Here is a 27,695-nt window from a genome sequence, read left to right on the forward strand (position 1 = left end):
TTGCTATGCCTAGGCATAGCATTGATCAGTGTTATCGGCGATCTGCTCATTGAGCCTGCCTGTGCAGGCTCAGTGTAGCAGATCGCCGATCGGACCGCACGGAGGCAGGTGAGAGACCTCCGGTGGTCCGTTTCAACGATCGGGAACCCCTGCAGTCATACTGCGGGGGTCCCGATCGGTAAGTGACAGGGGACTCCCGGCGTTTAAGGGGCTAGTGGCAGCGCGATCGCTGCAGCGTGTCATTACCGGTGAGGTCCTGGCTGCTCACTGCAGCCGGCCCCCCACCTCCTATGAAGCTCCGGAACGGAGCGCGCTTCATAGCGGGAGAACCACCCAGGACGTCCAGTTACGTCCAGTCTGGTGACAGACTTCCATGACGTAACCCTACGTCCTGGGTCGTCTAGGAGTTAAAACATACCTATTCTTATAACTGTTTTTTTTTTTCACCTACAGGACAGTATGGGGTGTCATATATGTGACATGATTTCTAGTTTTTCTTAGTATCATTTTGTGTAGATTGGACATTTTGATCACTTAATTTTGTTTTTCTATATAACTAAAAAAAAAAAATCATCAATCTTGGCGTTTTTTTTCACCCCTCTCCGTTTACGCGGTTCACTGTACATGAACACTGTTATATTTAATAGATCGGACAAACGTTTCGGTATATAACATGTTTATTTTTACATGTTTTATTTATATATTGGGAAAGGGAGGGTAACATGAACATTTATTGGGGGAGAGGCTGTCATGTTTTTAAAAACTTTTTAATATCCCCCCCCCCCCCCCCCACTTCCCCCACACACACACTTTTTAGATCCTCTGGGGGACTTTTACATGTAATCAATAGATGGCATACACTGATCATGGCTATGCCATAGAATAGCATTGATTAGTATAATCTGCCCCCATCTGCTATGAAGCAAGCTCTGCTCTTTAGCTCGCTTTATAGCACAATAGCAACTTGTATAGTACGGGTACATCCAGGGTCGTCTGGTGACAGGTGGCCGTGGTGTACCAGTACGTCCTAGGTCATCTAGGGGTTAAGGCTATGGTGTCACACAATATTTTGCTCAGTATGTTGCAACCAAAACCAGGAGTGGATTGGAAACACAGGCTATGTCCACACAATGTTGAAATTTAGCGGATGGCCATCATATAACAGCAAATAAAGACTGTTCTTTCAAAACAAAAGCCATTGTTTTAAAAAAAAACGGCAATTATTTGCAATTAAATGGCGGCCATCCAGTAAATTTGGTTGTAATTTTGAGTGAAAATAAAAAAACAGGTGAAAAAAAATATGGCAGTTTTGCAAAAACAGGTTGTACATAATGAGAATGATCATTATTTTTACACCCATATCCATTGCGGCCGTGTTTCAATAAAGCGCATTTTATTACATAAAAATTCAGCCACCAACCAGTTCCATGGCAATGAAGAGTCAGACTTTGTTGTCACGCATGTTATATGTAGATAACTGATGTCTGTTTTTTTTTTTTGTTTTTTTTCTATATATAAACCCTCTAGCTCAGAGAGAAGGCTACTGTGGCAGATATCTAATAAATCACCTGGAAAGCAAAGAGAAGGTAAAGACATATTATACATTTAATATAACAATTGGATATTGTGCGGTTTTTCTCTGGGTTTAGAGTTTTATTTGAAATTTTGAATAAATGGCTATACTGAGGATATCAAGTGTTTTTTGTGTGTTGTAGTTTTGCTCAGGAGTTTAAGATTTGATGATCTTTTACAGGCTACAGGAGGCTGTATGCACGTTGGCATTCACTTGGCAATTGCAGCACTCCCTCTCCAGCTGCTGCACAGTTTACATGTGAGGGTCGTACATTGTCTGGAGTGGACATAGAGCTTGTTGGATCTGGGTATAGGATGTCACTTGTCAAAAAAAGGTTTGCAGCAGGTAACGACAAAGCATGTATGTTTTTCCAGCATTTTTGAACAGACTGTCATAAAACTACGGAGTTAGAATCAAATAATTGCTGATATTGCATTAATATATGGCTGCTGTGTGAAAAGGGTTAGACAGAAAAGAAAATTCCACACTCAACATAACATTAGGGGCTGACATATGCAATTTTTTGTAATGTTATATTATAACATCATTATATTTGCCAACGGCTGTGGACCAACATGCAGCAGGCTCCGAAGCCACTGGTGTTTTGCATAATCATCTGGCTCTCTCTTTTGCTCTTCAGGGTGCCTTCACACCTACCGACTCGCAGCGTTAATAACGCTGCAAGTCGGCTAGGTCCTGGCAGATCACTGTCAGTACATACACGCAGCGGTATGTAAATCTGCCGGCTGCTTAACCCCTTCTGATGGAGGCCGGCCGCCTCCCGCTCAGCTCTGTATACATTACCTCCTCGCTCCACGGGGTCCCGGCGTCCTGCTCTCCCGCCTGGCCAATCAGTGGCTGTGGCAGGGCAAAACACTGATTGGCCGGGCGCGAGAGCAGGACGCCGGGACCCCGTGGAGCGAGGAGGTAATGTATACAGAGCTGAGCGGGAGGCGGCCGGCATCAGAAGGGGTTAAGCAGCCGGCAGATTTACATACACGCAGCGGTCGTTCAGACCGCTGCGTGTATGTACTGACAGTGATCTGCCAGGACCTAGCCGACTTGCAGCGTTATTAACGCTGCGAGTCGGTAGGTGTGAAGGCACCTTAAAGGAGAGTTGTCTGGGGAGCAGATGATGGCTAAAGCCTTGAGATTTCACATCTCTCTGAAGTATCCATCACATGGAGGGTGGGTCTAAGCTGCAATCATCATGTGCCAGCAAAAATATGCCCACATGCAATGTCAAATTGCTGCACAGGGTCCCAGATTTATTAGAGAAAAATTCTAAGGGTACCCTCACACAGGTTTTTTTTTTTGGTTTTTTTTGTTTTTAGCATTTCTCTGGCCTCCACAAACAGGGTGGGTGGGGGGAGCCAAAGTTGACAATGTTGTTCTACATGGGGTTAAATTAAATTAGGCTGGTTTTATTAGACTGGGGGGAAGGTGTGTGCAAAATAAATGGCCCTTTCCCACCCTGGCACTACTAAGCAGCTGTTGCTTGTTTTGTTACCTGGATGAGTTTATGGAAATGGGGGGGAATCCTGCATTTTTATTTTTTTTTTATTAAAAAAAAAGAAAGTGTGTAGGGTTCCCCTATTTCCATAACCAGCCAGATAAAAAAAACAGCAACAGCCTAGTAGTACCAGGGTGGGAAGAGTTATTTATTGTGACCATACCCAGCCTACCACCATCCAGTCCAGGAAAGACATTTTTGATGCATCGTTCGGTAACCGTAGAAAGAACGGTGCCGTACCTGACTTCTCCCAGTACCCTTGTGGCGGTGGGTACTGGGGTAATAGTGAGGGGGCTTAGCTATTTTACTGGCTAACAGCTTAGTAATGGATGCTGTTTATCAGATGTATTCCACTGCTAAGGCCTTAAATAAAAAACAGTTACCGGCCGTTGCTCAAGCACTGGAGGTAGTCCGGTACGCCCCCCAGTGGGAGGGAATTCCTTCCCCTCTATGACGCAGCTCTTTTAGAATCAAAGGAGCCGCGTCATAGAGAGGAGGGAATTCCATCCCACTGGGGCGGACCGGCCTACCTCCAGTGCTTAAGCACCGGCTGGTAACCGTAGAAAGATTGTGCCGTACAGGGGAACCGGGCCGCAGTTCGAAAAACGACGGCGCCGTTCTATCCCTGTGTCAGGTTAAAGAGGACATACCTGTTGGTACATCCTCTTTAAAAGCAAGTTGAATGGAGTCCACTCCATGACCCATAGATAACTGCAGTGTATACATTTTGATAATAATTTGGTGAAAAAACAGCTGATAAGCATTTAAAAATAAGAATAATACTTGTCAATCCCCAACTGCTTTCATGCCAACACTTTCCAAGCCCCATAGGAGTCTTTACTGTGCTCCAACTTTGACATAACTGTAGCACTAAAGTGTCATCTTCACTGCGGGCACTGATGGGTTGCAGCTGTTGCATGTGGAGAAGGGTAAACAGACCAGAAGGGGACGGGAGAAATAGTTGGAACCAGAGTGGCAGGTAATTGGTAAGATTGCTTACAGCAGTATAAAGTAACAATAACATACCATATCAATGGGATCACTGCAATGGGAAGCCCCTGTTTGCATTTGACATTAGAAAAGTGTAATTATTTTCCCTTATTACTGTGTTGTGTGTTTTTATTTCAGGTAAATACCTTGTTTGCTGAGGCCAGATGAAGATGACTTGAAGAAACTATTTGCCCTTAAATGAATCATATAAAGGGATTCTGCAAGAATATGTCTACCTGTGGAAGTAGTATGGACGATAAGCACTTTAGAATTTTTAAGGAGATGGTTAGATATTTTTATGTTGTATTCTGCACTGGTCTGAGCAGGAGAGTGAGCAGTACTACTCAGACAATTGACTATATGAGAGATCATTCCGAGGCACTTCTGCTTTTTAAAGTCTGAAGTCTTCATTTATCAAGTATTTGCAGTTTGATTTTATAGGTGGAACAGTTTAGAGGTCCCCTAGTTCTATTCTTTTGTAGGGGAATAGAGTATATCCATGACTGATTCATTGTGTATGTGAGACTGGTTTGTATGCTTAAAACAGTGTGCATTTATAAGACTACATTGCACATGTGCACTGTATGTACATATTTGTTTCCACCATTTTGTTTTGTCTTTCTGAAAGGTTAAATATTAGATAAACTATATTATAAAGGCATATAAATATATATATTGTGTGTAAATATGAAATAAAGGATGATGGCTGTCGACCTAGACATGGTGCTGGTTTCTTCCAAAGAGCTTACCTTAAATGACTGTTCTTGTATTGCTTCCTGCACAGTTGAGTTAGGAGATTTATTCATTTTACAGAGTTCTATTTTCCGTAGGTGTTTGGTGTATAGATTCATAGTATCAGATTCCAGCTTTTATTTTCAAAAGGCATGTAAAAAAAAAAAAAGAAATAATCTAATTGGTTACTTTGTGCAATTCTCTACTGTTACTATGTACACATTTTGATAAATCTCCCCCCTTGGTGTTTTCCAGGGTTCCTCAATGCCAATTGATTATCGAGAAAGCAAAACACTTATTTTGGGAAATGCACATAAAGTGCTTTTTTCCCTGCACTTACTACTGCATCAAGGCTTCACTTCCTGAATAAAATGGTAATGTCATGACCCGACTCCCAGAGCTGTGCGGGCTGTGGCTGCTGGAGAGGGGCGCTGGGACATGGGACATCAGATGGATACTGTGCAGTTCCCTGCCATCACCCTCTCCACCAGCCACTGCACAGCTCTGAGAGTCAGGGTGGTATTACACGGGCCGAGCAGGGCCCGATGATACCTGTAAACGAGCGCCGATCTGCTAGATCGTTGCTCGTTTACTGGCTTAATTACACCGCCCGATAATCGTTTGACAAGAGCTGCAAGGACATCGTTACCGATGTCCTTGCAGCCCTTGCTAAACTGGCATACATTACCCATCCACGTTCCAGGGCTGCTCCTGCCGTCCGCTTCTTCCAGGGTCCCGTGCGCGCTCTAGCTTCACAGTGGCCTGTCAGCTGATAGGCCGCTCAGCCAATCACAGGCCGGGACCGCTGCGGCCTGTAATTGGCTGAGCGGCCTATCTGCTGACAGGCCGCTGTGAAGCTAGAGCGCGCACGGGACCCCGGGAGAAGCGGACGGCAGGACCAGCCCTGGAACGTGGATGGGTAATGTATATCGTTAGTCGCCGGCCACGCACCGCTATTTCATGTAGCGGTGCGCGGTCGGCGCCCGACAAAAATAGGGTCAAACCTATATCAACTATCAGCCAATGATCGTTGTCATCGGCTGATCGTTGCATTTATTACATGGAGCGATAATCGGCCGAATCGGGCCAATTCGGACGATTATCGTTCCGTGTAATAGCACCCTCAGGTTGTGACATTTATCCAGGAAGTGAAGCCTTGATGCAGTAGTAAGGGCAGAGAAAAAAGCACTTTATAAGCATTTCCCGTAATAAGTGTATATTGGTCATTTGTATAACTTTTGGGGGTCAATACAATACTTGAATAAAAATTTTCATTGGACTTCTACTTTTAATATAATTTATTAAAGCAATGTATTAGAAATCATTTAGTCTTTGGCGTACCCCTTTTACAGATGACACTTCCAATTATGTCTTTATAGCCACAGGTTCTGCCATGGCTGGTCTTCACCCTCTGCCTGGCCTTCGCCTTCTCCAGGACCAGCAAGGCATATAGCTTCTGAGTCAAACAGGTTCACCTGGGGATCCCTGGTGCTTCAAGAAAAGATCTTATGGACCACCAGGTTTTCACCAGGTTTCTCTGCAATGACTTTTTGCAGTCTGCATCTTGCTGCTCATGATATGGCTAATGGTGTGTTTACACCGAGAGATTTCTGACAGAATTTTAAAGTCAAAGCCAGGAATGGATTTGAGAAGTGGAGAAATCTCAGTCTTTCCATTATGACCGGTTCCGTGTTTACAGTCTGTTCCTGGCTTTGGTTAAAAAAAATCTGTAAAAACACTATAACTTAGCTAATCAATGTTCCATTTGGCCCAAAGCCTGGCCGGCTAACCCTGCTACCAGGAAATCTTTCACTGCATTTTCCTGCTTAAGCGGCAAGCATTTTTGTAAATGCCTAGTTGAAATCTGAGGCTATTGGCAGCAAAAGGTTTTTCTCTACCTCAAATATTACCTCATTCCAATGGCAGCAACCCTCCAGGCACACTTAGAAGTTTTGCTCCTTTTGGGACAATTTGTTGCTCAAGTCTGAGAAGTTGACCCCTGTGATTCTGAGAGACCTTTATTCAGGCCCAGGCCGTCCTGGCAGCAATTCTCCAGGCAACCAAAGTTCTCCATGTCTAATGGTGTGTTTAATGTGGTGAGATCTATCTGACAGATTTTTTAAACCAAAGCCAGGAATGGATTTAAAAAGAGGGGAAATCCCAGTCTTTCCTTTATAATCTACTTTATGAACTTTCAAATCCAAGTCAACAGTAGATGTGATATAAAACAAGTTTGTAATATACATTCATTATTTTTTTATTGTTATCTTGCTGTAAAACAAAGCTGAACTTACCAGAAATCTAGGTCCAGTCTCCTGAAGGCAGATTTTTAGTCTTCTGCTCGTTGAAAAAAAACAGACTAAACACAGCCAGTACAGTGTGTCACGGCTCAATATGTCTGTCAATCAAACGACTGCCTTCTCTCTGTGAGCGCTCGGATGGCCTGGGATACACAGGACTTTCTGTTTTTTGACTTGTTTTTCCTCAAAAACAGAACAGTCAGAAAACAGAACAGTCAGAAAACAGGAAGTGCTGTTTTCCATGATAACTAAAAAATATTTTTTAAAAAGAGAATGTAAATAGCAAACTCTTTATATCACATCTACTGTTTGTTTTAGATTTTGAAGGTTACAACGACAGGGACACTTTAAGGAAACAGTCAGAATTTTCTGACCATAATATTATTTTACATTCAGGAATTTCCTTTAGCATTTCCTGATACATCCCAGCTATGACCACCACACCACACACATGAAGGTAGAAAGGGGAGTTTGCATAGGGCAGGGGCCGCAAGGTTAGGGTGGGCGCTAAGGCATGGGTCACTTAGAAACGGGACGGCACTAGGGCATGTAGGGTAATTCTTACAGCTCAGGAACCCAGTATGGTGGCCCAGAGGGCACATGCAGTAGAGGTACTTACCTTCTACAGGATGAGGAGCAGGCTGTAGACCCCGATACACAGGGGGGCTGCTTCTCTGGGGGTTCTCGCCAAGGTGTTCTCGGCAGCAGCAGTACTAGGGAGGTAAGTGGCTGACTGTTGGGATTTGGGTCATGCTGGTAGTGTGTGCGGTCTGCTGCCAGGGTGCTCCAGCTGCAGTCTGCTGTACGAGCCCTGCCTATGTCCGGGTGGGGGGGTACCAGGGCCTGTCTTCTGCCACTGGATGCAGCAGGGGAGCTCTCCCTGGGCTCTTGCAGCTTTAGCTCCAGGCTGCCGGTACTTGACACAGTGAGGGTCCATTTACACAGAAAGATTATCTGCCAAGCCAAAAACAAACTATAAACAGAGATCAGGTCATAAAGGAAAGCCTGAGATTTCTCTTTTCAAATCCATTCCTGGCTTTGGCTTCAAATCTTTGGCAGAAAATCTGTCAGATAATCTTTCTGTGTAAATGGACCCTTAGTGACACAGGCCCTTCGCCCGAAACGAATATTGCTGTTGAAATGCATGTGTTTTTCCCTCACCTGCATTTGATCCATGAATCTTCAATAAAGTAAGAATTAACTGCAAACTAGTGAGTGCCGTGGCTACTATTTTCTATTTGGCATACTGTGTTCATTTGTATCTGTGGCTGCTGAGCACCATGATTGTTTGGTGGCATTAGCTCTTCATACAAAGAAAAGAATTGTGTTATATGTGGCTTGTAGTGGTAGTGCCAAGTATTGCCTTTTGTTCTTGCATAGATCCTGTGTTGTCCTGCCTACCAACCCAGAATTCTGGATGGTTTCTTGCAACAGGATAGTATCCGCAAATCCGGCCCCTCCACAGACAGGACAGGATTGAAAAAATCATTATCTATTTTCCTAAACAAGCGTCCTTCAGGAAAAATCCTGACAGGTCTGTCACTAATGTAATGCGATGGGTCTGGAAATCCATAGATTTCCCCCCTTGCCATATGATGGCACTCGTCGAGAGGTCCTCCCACTCCATTGGACAGGAAACTGCAACTGGATTCATAAAAGAAAAGACTGTACCTTCATCATCGGTTCCGTTTTCTGTCCTTTAGAGCAAGAGGTAGTTTTTCCACCTCTCCATGGATCCGTTAAAGTGTAACTGTCATTTTTCAGAAATCAATAAATATCAATAGTACAGATGATTTTAAGAAATTCTGTAATATTTATTAGGCAAGGGAGTTTCCATCTGGGGAGGGGTCGAGGGGTATTAGTGAGCTTGGAGAGCAGGGCTGTGGAGTCGGTAAGCCGCAGCTCCGACTCCTGAATTTTATCAGGACCAACTTCTGCTCCTTCATAAATGGCCAGTCATATACCAGGGGAGTTATTTATCACACTGGCTCAGCAGCTTCTCCCTAATGTCCTACATGATCCTGGGGCGACTTCTGAGAGAATAAAGGAATACTGTATATAAAGCACATTCTCCTGTGTGTGCAGTGGATGCAGCTAGTCTCCAGCCTCCATGTCCTGAATAACTCACAACTAGATTAGATGGAGCAGGTGATCTTTTCCTGCTGAAAATATTCTATGTTTCTAACTAAATATTCACCATACTTAAAGAAACACTGCTAACAATGCCAGATCCCTGTGAAATAGATATACAGGGGGTCTCACATAGTGATATAGAGAGGGGTCACACATAATGATACAGAACGTCACTGTGGGCATGCAATAGCACGCACACACACACACACAGCTTGCTGCAGCCATAGTGCACACCACACACACATACACACAGCCTGCTGTGACCATAACACACATACACACAGCCTACTGCAGCCATAGTGTGCACACACACACACACACACACACACAGCTTGCTGCAGCCATAGCACACATACACACAGCCTGCTGCAGCCATAGCACACATACACACAGCCTGCTGCAGCCATAGCACACACACAGCTGCAGCCATAGAACACTGAAGAAAAACACACAATCTTCTCCCAGAGAGAAAACACCACACTGAGGACAGAGGTTACTGCTACACTACTTATGTCTTCTCCTCCTCCTCCTCTATATTACACAGGATATCTTCATATTACACTGCTGCTCATATACAGTCATCCAGCATTCAGGAAGAGAACAGCACAGATCTCCCCCCATACAATAGATTCTTCCAGCTCAGAAACAAACTGCCAAATAGTGACCGACAACTTTTCCATGACCCCCCTTATGTAATAGGGCCAGTGTCCTATTAAAATGTTGCTCATAATATATATTCATGAGCAAAACTTGTAAAATTCTGTTAAATACGATGTGTTTTACAAGGAACAATATCTTGGTATAATATAATGTAAGTCATATATACTACTGATCTCACCATAATAGCACAACACTATTCACTGTCTAAAGTAATTGTAATACTGACATTATAATATCATATTCTATACTAAGGAGACGTGTATAAGTTGGAAATAGATACATAAGCACTATTCACGATTCCATGATGTATGTAGGGTGGTGATGCCAGTACACAGCACAATAACTATACATCCATAACTGGAAACAGGTTATGCTGATGTATAGAGAAAGAGTTTTATATTTGTTATGGTCATATATGTGCAGACACACACACTCAATTATAATAAACACACCCACACATGACATTAACAGTGAGTCATGAACCTATATAAATGGTAGTCACCAAGATGGAAGGGGGTTGGATCAGGGCTGTGAGCCCTATGTCACAAGAAGGATCCAGGGCCTTCAAGGAGAAGGTTATGTCGCATGAGGAATCCATGATGGAAGCATGAAGGAAGGAATGTCATCCAGGATGCTTGAGTGAAGCAACAGCTGCCTGAAGCTCGTGACGATTTGTAAGACAAACCCTTCACTTCAAAGGACTCTCATATGAACTTTGGACACTAGACACTAAGGACTGTAAGACATTTCTCTGATATTCATTTTTATTCAATTCTGTAACTTTCACTACTTTTAACCCCTTAAGGTCAAAGCCTATTTTCGTTTTTGCGCTTTTGCTTATTCCATTTTAAGTTTAAAAGTCCATAGCGCTTGCATTTTTTCACCTAGAGACGTATATGAGCGCTTATTTTTTGCGAAACCAATTGTACTCTGCAATGACCGGCATTATTTTTCCATAACATATGCTGCGAAACCGGAAAAAAATCATTTGCGCTGTCAAATTGAAAAAAAAAAGAATTTGTTTTGATTTCGGGGAGTTTTGCATTTACGCCGTCCGTCCTATGGTAAAACTGACTTGTTATGCATGTTCCTCAAGTCGTTACGATTACTATGATATATAACATGTATAACTTATATTGTATCTGATGGCCTGTAAAAAATTCAAACCATTGTTAACAAATATACGTTCCTTAAAATCGCTCCATTCCCAGGCTTATAGCGCTTTTATCTTTTGGTCTATGGGGCTGTGTGAGGTGTAAGTTTTTGCGCCATGATGTGTTCTTTCTATCGGTACCTTGATTGCGCATATACGACTTTTTGATCGTTTTTTATTACATTTTTTCTGGATTTGATGCGACCAAAAATGCGCAATTTTGCACTTTGGAGTTTTTTTGCGCTGACGCCGTTTACCGTGCGAGATCAGGAATGTGATTAATTAATAGTTCGGGCGATTACGCGCGCAGCGATACTAAATATGTTTATTTATTTATTAATTTATATTTATAAAATGGGAAAAGGGGGGTGATTTGGACTTTTATTAGGGGAGGGGATTTTTTATTAATAAAAACACTTTTTTACTTTTTTTTTACATGGACTAGAAGCCCCCCTGGGGGGCTTGTATATACACAGCATTGATCTCTATGAGAGATCATTGCTGTGTATATACAAGCAAAGATCCATCAGATCGGTCATAGATTGCTATGGCCTGCTGCAGGCCATAGCAATCTATTGCTGAGCCGGGATCAGCGTCATTCCGACGCTGAGGCCCGGCACGGGCAGAAGAACGGATCTCCCCCCCGCGATCGCATCGCGGGGGGGAGATCCGGCCCACTAGACACCAGGGATAGTGTGCATAAAGCACTTCAATGCAGCTGTCAGGTTTGACAGCTGCATTGAAGTGCTTAATTAGCCGGCGCGGCAACGGGACCCGCGCCGGCTAACAGAGGCACTGCCCGGCTGCATGTGTCAGCCGGGATCAGCGCCGTTCAGAGCGGGGTCCCCCGCGGCGCCATGACGTATCAGATACGTCATGGGTCGCTAAGGGGTTAAAGAAGCAATAAATCTCCATTTTATAAAGAAACCTCTCTGTCATCCTACTGCGGCGAGCCACAAACTACAGGTGCTAACGCCATTTTCTACAAATTCATAGCAAAATTTAATTCTACATTTTTTAAAGATTTTTTTTTTAAAGCTGGAGTCTGAGTCGGTACACTTTTTTTCCGACTCCAGCCAAAGCTAGCTCTGACTCCAACTCCGACTCCAGCCAAAACTAGCTCCGACTCCGACTCCACAGCCCTGATGGAGAGGAGAAAAGCAGGGCTGTACAAAATTACATCCTGCAATCTTATCTCACCAAGCTCCCAGAAAAGCAGTGACCTTTCTGACTTCCTAATCCAGTGTTTTATGTGCCCTGTCTGCAAACTGTACAGCTGCTTGTCTTCCTGCTCACTCATCCCCCTCGGCCCCTCCATAGATTATAAAGCAAATCAGTCTTCACTGTGCTCTCATAATGAAGACAGCTTTGCCTGATAATGCACAGATAAGAAGTGAGGTGGTGGGGCTGGGAAACAGCTTTTTGAGTACAGAAAGAGGCTTTTTTGTCTAATAAAACCTATTACACAGTTTCTTTAAATCGCTTGTACTATTGATTTCTGTACTTAAAGTTTATATGACAGTTATACTTTAAGCTCAGCATTTTGGAGAATCAGTGAGCAGATAACTCTGACCACCTTCTGATCCTGCACCAGTATGATGGAGTAAGCAGGGTTTACCCTAATCCTCTTTTTTTATTAAAGTGTCACGGTCCTTTAAATTTTTTTTTACAGAAATCAATAGTACAGGTTTATTAGCCAATAAAATGCATTTTTATCATGACAAAGCTGTTTGAAGCTCCCCCCCCTGTCTTTATGGTTTTCTATATAGAGAGGGGGGGGGATGCAGGGAGATGAGGCACCAAAACGGGACAACAAAGAGTTAATTTAAAGCTACATCACCGGGCTATCTCCTCTAAAGTCAGCACTGACCTCTGAATACGGGCTTTCACACAGCTCCCACTGTGTAATCCTTTGTTCTCTGCTGGCGACTAATCTTCATCCTCCCCCTTCCCCTCTCCATAGGTTACACAGGGCTCGACTGTTGAAAAAGAGTAGAGATTTCCTGATAATGAGCAGTGAATGACAGTGACACTTTAAGTTTACGTACCGATGGGGGATATATATATATATATATATATATATATATATAATTTTTTTTTTTTTGGTTGGTTTGTTTGTTTTGTGATATGTTACCAGGCTTAGGAATCATCCAGGAGCTCCCGGCCTAGGACCAGGGAATGCCCAGTATACAATAAAAAGCTGAGCAGTCACAATAAGCCCCTATGCAGCGCCTGCAGAATTAGATTTCTGGAGGATGAGACTCCGTGATTTATGAAAGACATATGAAACCTTAATTGAGTGGAAATCAAGCCTTCCTTCCCGGGGCCCCTATCCTTTCAGGGGAACCCTCTAGAGAGCCTTGAAAAGGTCCCACTACTATAACCGATGATAAAAATAACTTTTAAGGTTAGAAGAATCAGGGATGGTCCTGGACTCTGATTCTGTTTCCTTTCACTATCGATCTGATGCTCCTACTTTCTCTGATGATGACATAGACTCCTTAGTTAAAGCAGTCAGGCTAACTAAGAAGGATGATAGTCCTATTGCTGAATCTACCCAGGATAGGATGTTTCAGGGTCTCACAACTAAGAAAAAGTTTTTCCTATCCATTAAATTCTTAGGGATCTCATTAAGGAGTGGTCTTATTATCCTGACAGAAAGTTTTTTGTCCCCATGGATATAAAACGCAGGTACCCCTATAGGCAGGAAGAAACGGTTTACTTAAGGATTCTGGCTACCTTAAAGACCCTGTGGACAATCTGTTCAGCATCCTTCCCAGTCCTGTAAGTTTTTAAGGATGCTCCTCAACTCCCAGAGGCAGAGATGTTTCCTCCCCCCCCCCCCCCCCCCCCCCAAATAAGGATACCCAGATTCTCTCTCTAGGGTTGAGAACATCAGGGCCCTGCAAGTCACCACTCTGAATGGGGCCTCACACGTCCGCAAAAACTATCCGGATTTCCTATCAGAAAATCCGGATGGATTTCCGGACCCATAGACTTTAATTGGTCACGGACACCCTTCCGGATTTTTCCGGAAGGGTGTCCGTTCGGAAAATAGATCCGGAAAAAATAGAACGTGTCCAATTTTTTTCTGGTATTCCGGCCCGGACACCCCTTAGAAGTCTATGGGAGCGCCGGAAACACGGGTACTTTCCTGATGTACATCAGGAAAGTGCCCGTAATTCCGGATGACTGAGAGCTCGCCGGCACCCCACCACCACCGGGCACGGGCATCGGCACAGGGCTGCTCGATCACCCCGCCGCGTTGCCCCCGACCGAACGTCAGCCGCCGCCCGACCCCAGCCACAACCCCCTCCCCCCTGCACAGACATCGGGACAGGGCGTACAGACGCCCGATCATCCCGCCGTGCCCCCCCCCCCCCGACCGGACATCAGCTGTCCGCCGCCCAATCCCAACATAACCCCCTGATGGTAAAAAAGGACTACTGTCAGGAAATTATACTTTCCTGATGACATTTGAGGTCCCCTGATTACGATTTCCTGACAGTAAAAACTGACACAGACGTGTGAATGGGGCCTTAGAGAGGCTATGTCTATCCTGGGTCTTATGACTTCCTGTATCACCGTAGTGCCCTGGGCTCAGTACCATTCAAGAATGTTACAATCTTAAATTCTTGCTTTATGGGATAGATCCTCTGACTCTTTGGATTAGTTATGTTTTCTCTCTCCACAAATGTGGTGACCCAAAGAAAGAATTTGGAGGCAGGGGTCCTCTAGTAGAGATGCGCGGATTTCCCGAAGTTCGGGTTCGTATGAACCTGAACTATCGGCATCTGACTCCCTCTGTCTGCCGACTCCGTGCAGAGGGTGGATACAGCCTGAGGAACGCCTAGAAAACTGGGATACAGCCTATGCCAATGGCAGAGGGTGTGGAGTCCAGAGGCAGCAGTAAAGTCTCAAAACGTCAGGGAATTAAAGGCAATATTTCTCTCCTGGGGTGCTGCCGCTCATACAAAATAGGAAAGTAAGAATCCGGTCAAACAACTCTTCAGCAGTGGCATACACAAATCATCAGGACACAAGATCCAGACATACTACATTTTCAGACTTGCTGAGCCACACCTATCCTCCTTTACAGCACTTCACCTAAAGGGGTCCAAGAATAGTTATTAAGGTTGAAAAAAGACAAGTCTATCAGGTTCAACCTGAAACCCTACTGTGCTGGTCCAGAGGAAGGCAAAAACCAATATAAGGCACATGACAGTTGCCCCATCACAGGAAGAAAATTCCTTCCTGACTCCAATGGCAATGAGAATAAATCCCTCGATCAGTGTCCTATTACATGAAATCTAATGTCCATAACTTGTAATAATATTATATTTTTCAAGAAAGGCATCTAGGCCTCCCTTGAAAATATTTAATGAATTAGCCATGACAACATCATGTGGCAGAGAGTTCCATAGTCTCTCTACTCTTACAGTAGAAAATCCCCATCAGTGCTGATGGTGAAACCTTCTTTCCTCTAGACATAGAGGATGCCTCTTTGTCATGCTTACAAGCTTAGCGGTAAAAAGAATCACTACAACGATCTCTGTACTGTCCGTTCATATATTTGTACATTGTAATCAAATCACCCCTAAGACGTCTTTTTTTTTTTTTTTTAACTAAAAACACCCAATCTTGACAACCTGTCTTGGTACTGTAACTCACCCATTCCCTTAATAACCATGGTAGCCCTGCTTTGCACCCGCTCCAGTTCAGCTATGTCCTTTTACATACTGGTAGCCAAAACTGTACACAGTATTCAATATGTGGTCTGACCAGTTAGACCACAAAACTATGTTCTCATCTTTAGCATCTATACCTCTTTTGATGCATCCCATTATTTTATTAGCCTTGGCAGCTGCTGCCTAACACTGATCTCTTAAGTTCAGTTTACTGTCCACCATTACCCCCAGGTCTTTTTCGGAAGTAGTTTTACTTAGTGTTTTATTATTTAGCATATAATTGTACTTATTGGGGGAGATTTATCAACATTATACGCCACTTTTTTGGCGTGAAAATGTCACAAAATTTTGCGCACCCGCATAGCTGAGCAAAATTTTGCGACATGTCACTGACTTAGGCTGATCATGCCTACTTCAGCTTAGGCTGAAAGTAGGCATGATTTATCATGTGCGACTATCTAAAATAGTCGCACATGGGTAGTAAACTCACTCCACATTATAGGTGGTGAAATACATCACCTCTAGTGTGGAGCCGGAATGCTCCGTGGGTCGGGTGCTGTGCACCCGGTCCATGGAGTGTAAGGAGTTAAGTAGTGATGCAGCAGCATCACTACTAACCCCCTGGGGCTGTACAGTAAGGAGGGGTGCTTAGCGCACCCCTCCTTACAGTACAGTAGCAGGGAATCCCCTAATTAAGCCGAGATTCCCTGCCTACGGGGTTTTCCACCCAGAAGCAGAAAACTTCTGCTTACATTCCGGGACTGCTGGCAACTGCGGAACTCAGCAGGTAACCCCCAGCCCCTAGCATCAACCCCCCTTCCCCATGGAGATCGCATTGCATCTGCCCCAGCAAGGAAGGGGGCACTTAACCCCTTTCCTTGCTGGTGCAGGTGCAGTGCCAGGACAGTCTGGTCCCCAGGGGGTTAAGTCCCTGGGAGCCAGACTGTAACTCCCATGCTGAAGGTCACCCAGCTTTCCCAGGATCCTGTAAGGGTTAACCTTATAGGATGCTGGGAAAGCTAGGTGACCTTCAGCATAGGCATGGGAGTTACAGTCTGGCACCCAGGAACTTAACCCCTTACTTGCTGTTTGTTTTTCAGATACCGTCATGCAGAGGATTAAGTTTGGACTACGTCGGTGACCAGCGGACTTTAGTGTGCAATAAAATGGTTAACGAGGGGTGTGGGGGTGTTTTTATTTAAATAAAAAAAAATTCTAGGTTTGTTGTGTTTTCTTTCATTACTTTACAGACTTAGTAGTGGAAGCTGTCTGATAGACGGAATACATTACTAAGTCGGGGCTTAATCGGCATAAAATGGCTAACACTAACCCCCCCCCCCATTATTACCCCAGTACCCAATGCCACCAGGGGTACTGGGAAGAGCCGGGTGCCAGTGGTCCCGCAGCGTCAAAATTGGCGCTCCTGGATTGGGCAGCAGCAGGCTGGTAATATTAGGCTGGGGAGGGCCACCAAAATAAATGGCCCTTCCCACCCTGGTGTTCCTAGGCTGCTGCTGTTTGGTTTTTAACCTGGCTGGTTATGGAAAGGGGGGGGATCCTATGCGGTTTTTTTTTTTATTATTTATTTTAAAAAAAACAAAACGCATATGATCCCCCCTTTTCCAGCCAGGTTAAAAACCAAACAGCAGCAGCCGGCAGTGCCTCTATTAGCCGGTGCGGGTCCCATTGCCGCGCCGGCTAATTAAGCACTTCAATGCAGTTGTCAAACCTGACAGCTGCATTGAAGTGCTTTGTACTGCACAACCCTGGTGTCTAGTAGCACGTATCTCCCCCCCGCGATGCGATCGCGGGGGGGGGAGATCCGTTCTTCTGGCCGGCCCGGGTCTCAGCGTCGGAATGACGCTGATCCCGGATCGGCAATAGATTGCTATGGCCTGCAGCAGGCCATAGCAATCTATCACCGATTACAATGATCTTTGCTGTGTATATACAAGTCCCCCAGGGGGGCTTCTAGTTTATGTAAAAAAAAAAAGTAAAAATGTGTTTTAATTAATAAAAAATCCCCTCCCCTAATAAAAGTCCAAATCACCCCCCTTTTCCCATTTTATAAATGAATAAATAAACAAATAAATAAACATATTTGGTATCGCCGCGCACGTAATTGCCCGAACTATTAATTAATCACATTCCTGATCTTGCACGGTAAATGGCGTCAGCGCCAAAAAATTCCAAAGTGCAAAATTGTGCATTTTTGGTCGCATCAAATCCAGAAAAAATGTAATAAAAAGCAATCAAAAAGTCATATTTGCGCAATCAAGGTACCAATAGAAAGAACGCATCATGGCGCAAAAAATGACACCTCACACAGCCCCATAGACCAAAGGATAAAAGCGCTATAAGCCTGGGAATGGAGCGATTTTAAGGAACATATATTTTTTAACAATGGTTTGAATTTTTTACAGGCCATCAGATAAAAGAAAAGTTATACACGTTACATATCATTGTAATCGTAACAACTTGAGGAACATACATAACAAGTCAGTTTTACCATAGGGCGAACGGCGTAAATGCAAAACTCCCCGAAACCAAAACAAATGTTTTTTTTTTCAATTTGACAGCGCAAATGATTTTTTTCCCGGTTTCGCAGCATATTTTATGGAAAAATAATGCTGTCATTACAAAGTACAATTGGTTTCGCAAAAAATAAGCGCTCATATAAGTCTCTAGGTGAAAAAATGCAAGCGCTATGGACTTTTAAACATAAAATGGAAAAAGCAAAAGCGCAAAAACGAAAATTGGCTTTGACCTTAAGGGGTTAATAAATATATTAAAAAGAAGTGGACCCACTAGTAACTGATACCCAATCTTAGTATGTCCCATTAATTACCATCCTCTGTTTTCTATCACTCAGCCAGTTACTTGCCCATTTACATATATTTTCCCCTAGTCCAGGTCATTTTATGGACCAACCTTACATGTGGCTCAGTATCAAATGCCTTTGAAAAGTCCAGACACACAATGTCCACAGCCTTACCCAAGTCCAAACCTCCCCACAGAAGCAGATCAGATTAGTCTGGCAGGACCGATCATAAACCCATGCTGATGCTGTGTTAAAAGATTATTATCATTAAGATACTCCAGTATAGCATCTCTTACAAAACCCTCAAATATTTTACCCACTATAGATGTTAGACTTATAGGCCTATAGTTTCCAGGATCACTTTTTGACCCATTCTTGAATATTGGTGCCACATTAGCTATGAACCAGTCTTGTGGAACAATCCCTATTGTTATAGAATCTTTAACTCCTTGCCTCCGCAGCCTGTTTTGGCCTTAATGGCCAGGGCCTATTTTTCAAATCTGACCTGTCTCTTTATGTAGTGATAACTCTGCGATGCTTTTAACTATCGTGGTTATTCTGAGATTGTTTTTTCGTGACATATTTCTCTTTATGTTTTATGTTTGCGCAAAAATTAGAAAAATTTATGTTTCTTTATATTCAAAGTTCTTTTTTTCTGAGAAAAAGTCACATAAACTAATTATTACTGGAATATATACAACATGTCTACTTTATGGTGAAGTCATTTGGTGAATGTTCTTTTACTTTTTAGGATGTTAAAAGGCTTCGAAATTTAGCGATTTTTCAAATTTTCATGAAAATTTCAAATTCTGATTTTTTTTTAGGGAACGGTTCAGTTCTGAAGTGGATTTGTGGGGCCTGTATGTTAGTTACTACTATAAATCCCTCCACTGTAAAAACTGCACCCCTAAAGATATTCAAAGTAACATTTCATAAGTTTATTAACCCTTTAGGTGTTTCGCTGAAATTTAAGCAAGTTGGAGGGAAAATTAAAAATTTTCATTTTTTTTTTGGCACATATTCCATTTTAATCATTTTTTTTCCTCTAACACAGCAAATACTAACTAAGAAATGGAACTCAATATTTATTCCACTTATTCCAATGTTTCTAGAAATCCCCCATATGTGGCCGCTTTAATTATTTATGGTATTTATTCTTTTAATTTATATGCTGTAATTATTGATGGTCCGAACCTGCCGAGGTTCGGGTTCGTACGAACCCGGACTCTCGGCAATTATTCCCGCTGTCTTAAACCTCCGTGCAGAGGGTGGATACAGCGGGAAGACCGCCTGGAAAACTGGGATACAGCTGTATCCACCCTCTGCACGGAGGTTTAAGACAGCGGGAATGATTGCTGAGAGTCCGGGTTCGTACGAACCCGAACCTCGGCAGGTTCGGACCATCCCTGGCTGCAATGCATTATATAGTAAATGAGCTGTCGGTGTTACACACTGACAGCTCATGCTCTCTGGAATTAAGGGCGCTTTATAAATAAATAAATTAACAATAATAATTCAAACGATCAGGTTTCTGCCTCAGTGCAGGGGCCTGAACGTTACTAACTATAGTAACCCAGACGCAGCTCACACAGCTGCGGAGGGGGGGAGCACAGGGAGGACGGGGCTAAGGGAGCCGGAAGGGGAAGAGGGGCCTGGGGGAGGATAACAGCAGTGGCGACGGCAGGAGGCAATAGGCCGCAGCCGCCTCCCACTGCGCCGACCGGCAGCAGATCTCCCCATAGACGCTGTTGACACAACAACCTCGGCGTCCATGAAGTTAACTGCCCAGGGGGAGCACGGCTCCTCTTCAGGCAGTGGCGGCGGGAGGAGGCAATGTGCAGCAAGGAAACAGAGGGGGGAGGCAGGGAAAGCATGATGTCCAGGGACGTCATAATGCAGAATGGCATTGCTTTTTATGACATCCCTGGACGTCACTTTGGGGAAGGAGTTAAATATTAGGAATAAGGGTCTGTCTAGCACAGTATTTAATTCAGGCAAAACTTTGGGATGGATGCCTTTTGGGCCCAAGAATTTATGGATTTTAATGTTTTTTAAGGCCCTGCCTCACACTTTGATCCCTAGTCATGTCATTGTTATAGGTTTCCCCTCTGTATTTAGTCTCCCCACTACCCTCTTGTTTTAGTAGTCTGAATGTTTCCTTTTTTCTTATCATTTATCGCACCCTTAACAGCTGTAGTTAACCACATTGGTTTTCTACTACGTATTTCCCGTTATTTTCACCCAAAGAGATGCCACATTATCATCACATATATCCTCCTACAAAATGGGCTTAAAGGGGTACTCCATCGGGGGGGGGCACTTTAGTGCTGGGACCGGGGAGGAGGTGGCCAAGGGAAAAGACGTCCACTCTAGAGAGGAGTGAACCTGGAGCATGCTCGAGTCGATCCGAACCCGAACTTTCGGCATTTGATTAGTGGTGGCTGCTGAAGTTGGATAAAGCCCTAAGGCTATGTGGAAATCATGGATATAGTCATTGACTGTATCCATGTTTTCCAGACAACCTTAGAGCTTTATCCAAGTTCAGCAGCCCCCGCTAATCAAATGCCGAACGCTCGAAGTCGTATCGACTCGAACCCGGTTCACTCAACTCTAGTCCACTCACCTCCCCGATTCCAGCGGCGGGTCGCGCATCGCGGCGCTCCGGTGCCCGGCTGCTTTTGGGTGTCTGACGCTGGCCTGAGATGTGACATCTCAGGACCGCTCAGCCACTCAGTGAAGGATCCGGGATCCGTTTCAAGTCCGCTCAGATCCCGCCTCCTTCACTGAGTGGCTGACCGGACCTGAGACATCACGTCTCGGGTCCACGTCAGACACCCGGAAGTGGTCGGGAACCGGAGCGCCGCAATGCGGGACCCGCCGCACAAAAGTGCCCCCCCACTGGAGTACCCCTTTAAGGCAGGATTTAAAGGACAACTCCGGCCAAAATCTATTTTTTAATGTTATTTCATAAGCAAAGTTAGACAAATTCCTAATGTACACTAATTATGGGAAATGCATATACAGTGTATAGTGCTATTTCCCTTAATTTAGGCTTCAATTTCTGTCAAAAGAAAAAAGGGACAGTCTATACCTAAAGGGTCCAGCAGGGGGGCGCAGTTTATGTAGAATCTACATATAAAAGAAACAAAACAGGGCCCTTCCTGCACAAAATTCAGTTACCTCCCAGCTTGCTCAGTGACTGCTTTGGTGTCTCGCTCAAGTCACTTATTAGCTGAGCGGGCAATCCATCATTTGGATAGGTGATGTAGCAGGAGCTGCAGGAGGCCGGCGGCTGTCAGAGATCGGTAAGACAGCACTGTGGGGGCAAGGGGACATGTAAGTATACATTTCTTACTATGTTTCCAAACGACCTGCCAACCAGTGATTTTTTAATTTCATGGGACTTCTCTTTTAAATTGCCAGAATGACATTTAAAAAATGTCACGGTGCTCCTGTTGTATTTTTATCTTGAAAATGTTTAGAATCACGCATTCCGAGACACTCTAAAATAGCGTATGAGCAGTACTACCTACATAATGTAAATCACATGCTGTTCAAGTGATCCTACTCACAATTTATGCGGCTTTAAACATCGTACTAACTGTTTATCCTTATATTGAACATATGGAGCATCTGGTTTTACCACAATTATATTATCCCATACTTTTTAACCATTGCTTTTGATACAGTTTAATTGTAAGAGAAGTATAATTACTAAGAGATATGTATTTTTGCAACGTACTTTAGAGGCTCTAACTGAAGGTGCCAAAAACAGCACATAGGAAAACGGGTGACAGTATCACTTGAAACTGTGTAGTTTACACAGCAAAGTCTACGGAACTGTTGCACAGACATAATATTCCATGGTCAGTAGATGGCAATACACAACTATATAGTCATAGGGTTAGCCAAAAAAATTAGACAAGCAAGAAAAAGGGGGTAGAGCACCTCATAGGGTGATACAATTTTGATATACGGTGGGCCCAACAATCCTCTATATACCCTCTCACCGGGTTTGGTTGTGCCAAGTCACTACCAACTATGAAGATATTGATAGTGTATATCACACAGGATAGTCACAGGAGAAAGTAAGCCTCCATAACACTCACAGGTACAGACAGACATTAGAATCTCCAAAGCAGAAAAAAAAGTTATCTTCAGCTCAGACCATGTATACTTAAGAAATTGATTCAGCAAAATCAATTAAATAATAATAATAATAATAATAATAATAATAATAATAATAATAATAAATTTCTTAAATTTAACCCCTTAAGGACCGGAGCAAATTTTATGAATATGACCAGTGTCACTTTATTCATTAATAACTTCGGGATGCTTTTACCTATCCTGCTGATTCTGAGATTGTTTTCTCGTGACATATTGTACTTCACATTTCTTGTAAATTGGAGTCGATACTTATAACGAATCTTTATGAAAAAACCCAAAATAACGTGAAAAATTGAAAAAAAAATGCATTTTTCCAACTTTAAAACTTTTCTGCTTATACAGAAAATGGTTATGCCACATAAATTATATATTAAATAGCATTAGCAACATGTCTACTTTATGTTGGCGGCATTTATTAAACTATATTTCATTTTTTTAGACAATAGAAAGCGTAAAACATTAGCAGCAAATTTCCAAATTTTCTGTAAAATTTCAAAATCAGATATTTTTAGGGACCTGTTCAGGTTTAAAGTGTATTTGAGGGGCCTGTATGTTAGAAAGCCCCACAAAGCACCCCATTTCAGAAACTGCACCCCCAAAACTCTGCAAAAGCACATCCAGAAAGTTTTTTAACCCTTTAGGGGAGTCACAGAAATAAAAGCTAAGTGTGTAAGAAATTTGAAAATTTTAATTTTCTGTGCAGAGATTTTATTGTAATCCAATATTTTTCATAATTATAAACTTATTACCAGAGAAATTCACCCCAATATTTATTGCCCCGTTTCTGCAGTTTATATAAATACCCCATATGTGGCCCTATTGCGCTATTTGACGCAATCACAAGCCTCAGATATAAAGGAGCGCCTAGTGCATTTCAATGGCTCCGTTATATTTGGTCATTTCTGACTTTACCACTTCAGCTTGGCAGAGGCTCTGGGGTGCCAAAACCTAAAAAAACACCACTAAAGGGACACCATTCAGAAAACTATACCCCTCAAGGAATGTGCTTCACAGATTTTCCCAACAATATGGCGTGAAAAAAGACAAAAGTATTTTTTACACTAAAACGTTGTTCTAGACTTCAATTTTTCATTTTCACAAAGGGATAAAAGGAAAAAAAAAACACAAAACATGTAGCGCAGTTTCTCTCGAGTACGGAAATACCCCACATGTGGACATAAAGTGCCAAGCGGGCACAGGACGAGCCTCCAAAGGGAAGGAGCGCCAATTGGCTTTTGGAAGCTGGATTTCACTGGAATGGATTTCAAGGGCCACGTCGCATTTACAGATCCCTCGTGCTGCCAAAACACTGGAAACCCCCCACAAGGGACCCCATTCTGGAAACTACACCCCTCAAGGAATCTAACAAGGGGTGCAGTGAGCATATGGACCCCACTGGTGACGGGCACAAATGTGGAACAATGTGACGTGAAAATGAAAATTTTCATTTTTTTCACTTTTACGGCACAAATGTGCCCGTCATCAAGGGGTCCATATCCTCATTGCACCCGTTGTTAGATTCCTTAAGGGGTGTAGTTTCCAGAATGGGGTCACTTGTGGTGGGTTTCCACTGTCTTGGCAGCACGAGGGCTCTGTAAATGCGACATGGCGCTCATCATCCATTCTAGCCAAATCCAAATGGCGCTCCTTCCCTTCGGAGGCTTGCCCTCCACCCACATCGCGGTTTATGTCCACATGTGGGGTATTTACGGACATGGGGGAAATTGCTCTACACATTTTGTGGCTTTTTTTCTCTTTTAACCCCTTGTGAAAATGATAAATTCAAGGCTAGACCAACATTATAGTGTAAAAAATGTAATATTTCATTTTCACGCCACATTGTTCCACATTTGTGCCCGTCACCAGTGGGGTCCATATGCTCACTACACCCCTTGTTACATTCCCTGAGGGGTGTAGTTTCCATAATGGGGTCACTTGTGGGGGGGGTTCAACTGTCTTGGCAACACAGGGGCCTTTTAAATGCAACATGGCCCCTCGAAATCCATTCCAGCCAAATCCAGCCTCAAATAACCAAATGGCGCTCCTTCCCTTTGGAGGCTTACCCTGCACCCGCATGGCGCTTTATGTCCACATGTGGGGTATTTCCGTACTCAGCGGAAATTGCTCTACAAATTTTGTGTTTTTTTTTTTTATTTTTTAGCCCCTTGTGAAAATGAAAAAATCAAGACAAGATCAATGATTTAGAGTAAAAATTTAAAACAAATTACACTAAATGTTGGTCTAGCCTTGATTTTTTTCCATTTCCACAAGGGGTTAAAAAAGAAAATAAACGCAAAGCGTGTAGGGTAATTTCCCCTGAGTACGAAAATACCCTAGATGTGGACATAATGTGCCATATGGGCACAGGGCAAGCCACCAAAGGGACAGAGCGCCATTTAGAGGCTGGAATGCAGGATGGAGACCATGTCACAATTACAAAGCTCCTGTTCTGCCAAGACAGTAGAAACCCCCCACAAGTGACCCCATTCTGGAAACGACACCCCATAAGGAATCTAACAAGGGGTGCAGTCAGCATATGGACCCCACTGGCAACAGGCACATATGTAGAACATGTGCCGTGAAAATAAAAAATACAATTTTTTTAATTTTCACGTCCAAAATGTGGCCGTCACCAGGGGGCCATATCCCCGCTGCCCCCCTTGTTAGATTCCTTATGGGGTGTAGTTTCCAGAATGGGGCCACTTGTGGGGGGTTTCTACTGTCCTGGCCGCACAGAGGCTTTGTAATTGCATCATGGCATCCTCTAATGGGAATGGCGGCCATACCTATTTAGCTGGGGAAAAGGGACCATTATTAATTTATGTGGGGGTATTAGGCCAATTATTAGTTTATAAGGTTGAAAATGACAGGTGTCCATCAAATTCAACCTGTGTTGATCCAGAGGAAGGCAAAAAAACCCTCGTAAGGCAGACGACAGTAGCCTCATCACTGGGAAAAAATTCCTTCCTGACTCCATAATGGCGATCAGAATAATCCCCGGATCAACGTGACCCCTGAAATAGGAATAAGGGACAGAATTTAGATAATGTAGAACCCCAATGACGTGTGGTGCGCCTTGGAGCGATCCAGTATGCAGAGGCCGGGGTGATTAGGACAGGTGTCACACTGGAAAATGGTGTCCTTCCTGATCCCCCTGTTACGCCACACTCTGCACTTCTTCTGGGGTCTCCTGCTTTCCAGTGTGGGGGACGTCACCTGGAAAATGTTGTCCTGGTGCAATACGGGGTCCTTCATATCCAGAAGCGCTGGGTCCGCTCCATAGCTGCTAAATATTAGGGCTTTATTACGGCTTCTGATATGTTCGGATAGTGCCGCAAGCTACAGTAGCTCGGGCAGCGAGGGACCAGAAGAGGGGGTGCTGGTATAAAAGTTATCCCCGTACAGGTGGTGGTAACCTTTATCCAGCAGTGGGAAGATCAGTTCCCCAACGATCTCCCCACTAACTCCGAGGATGGGGGGGGGGGGGGGCATCTGGGGGCTGGATTCGGGTGTCCCTTCCTTCATACACTCTAAGGGTACGTGCACACTGCGGAATGGCGAAGGATAACCCTTTGTGCATTCCGCAGCTGGCACCCACCGGCGGACTGATGGAGGCGCGCGTCTCCGCCCGTGTCATAGACTCCATTCTATGCACGAGCGGATTCCGCTCTCCGTCAAACGTGTTCATTCTTTGGACGGACGGTGGAATCCGCCCATGCATAGGATAGAGTCTATGACACGGGTGGAGACGCGCGCCCGCATCAGTCCGCCGGTGGGGGCCAGCTGCGGAATGCACAAAGGGTTATCCTTCGCCATTCCGCAGTGTGCACGTACCCTAAATCTGTACGTGTACCCAGAGGTACTCTCACAGAGTTAGTAGAATTTCACACCATACCGTGAACTCTTATTGGGACGGTACTGGCGGAAAAGACGTGTCTGGGGGGCAGTGTACGCTACGCTACCCCCAGACACGTCACTGGATGATGAGGATGAATGGAGAAAAGAAGGATCCCCCCCATTCATCCTCACTGGCTGTTTCGGTGTCGGAGGCAATAATAGCGTATGCGTCCGACACCGAAAACACCCTGGGGGCCATCTTTATACGGGGACTAGTATATGGGGTATGTAAATGTGTAGTGGTGTAGTGTAAAACTTTATTCCGTGTAGTGTAATGGTGTTTTTTACATGTTTTTTTTAACATTAAGTATAAAAAAAAAAAAACTACGCCAAGAAAGGAGTTGCCGATAAATGCCGCACTTATGTGCGGCACTTATAAGCAAACCGTGGCTGTAGGATATAGGAAAAAAAACACCCTACGCCAAAAAGGAGGAGTTGCTGATCAGCAGTGCACTTACGTGCGATGCTGATCAGCACTCAGCGGCGATAGGGTGCGGAAAATAAAAAAAAAAAAAATTGGGAAAAAAACAAAAAACCATTCTTCAACCCTATAGCTACTGATATGTGTATTATATACACTTATCAGCCGCTAGGGGGCAGTAGTACGCAAATTCCGGAAAAAGCTGAAGTTTGACGACGCTGGAGCCGATGATTGCCCATGGGGACCGCCGGAAAAAGACGAAGACACCGACGAAGAAGAGGACGCGATCAGAACCCGGAAGACGCGATCGGGACGCTGGATCCGGTGAGTATGGGTCAATACCTGCTCTGGACACCTCAGCTACCTAGCTGAGGTGTCCACAGCAGGTATTTAACCCTTTCATGGGGTACTTACATCGCCGCGATCGGGACGTGGCACCGTGGCCACCGTTACTTTTAACAGTAATGGCGGTCGGTGCCGTCCTCGGTGTGTACACGCAGCGATCGGGGAAAACCGCGGGCGTAAATGTACGCCCGTTTGCGTTAAGGCACGGGTTTTGGGGGCGTACACTTACGCCCGCGGTTGTTAAGGGGTTAAATGGTCTGCATGGAAGATAACTTTTTCTTTTTTTTTTGCTTTGAAGA

General features: G+C 44.0%; 1 long non-coding RNA gene across 1 annotated transcript; it reads left to right on the plus strand.

Moving 5' to 3' along the window:
* The first annotated feature begins 1,496 nt into the window (after positions 1-1,496).
* Positions 1,497-4,795, plus strand: LOC138775496 (uncharacterized). The gene is made up of 3 exons (XR_011360567.1): positions 1,497-1,586; positions 1,754-1,918; positions 4,215-4,795. It is a non-coding gene; the product is annotated as an uncharacterized lncRNA (long non-coding RNA).
* The last annotated feature ends 22,900 nt before the right edge of the window (positions 4,796-27,695 follow it).

Source organism: Dendropsophus ebraccatus, unplaced genomic scaffold, assembly GCF_027789765.1.
Source record: "Dendropsophus ebraccatus isolate aDenEbr1 unplaced genomic scaffold, aDenEbr1.pat pat_scaffold_1671_ctg1, whole genome shotgun sequence".
NCBI classification, from domain to species: Eukaryota; Metazoa; Chordata; class Amphibia; order Anura; family Hylidae; genus Dendropsophus; species Dendropsophus ebraccatus.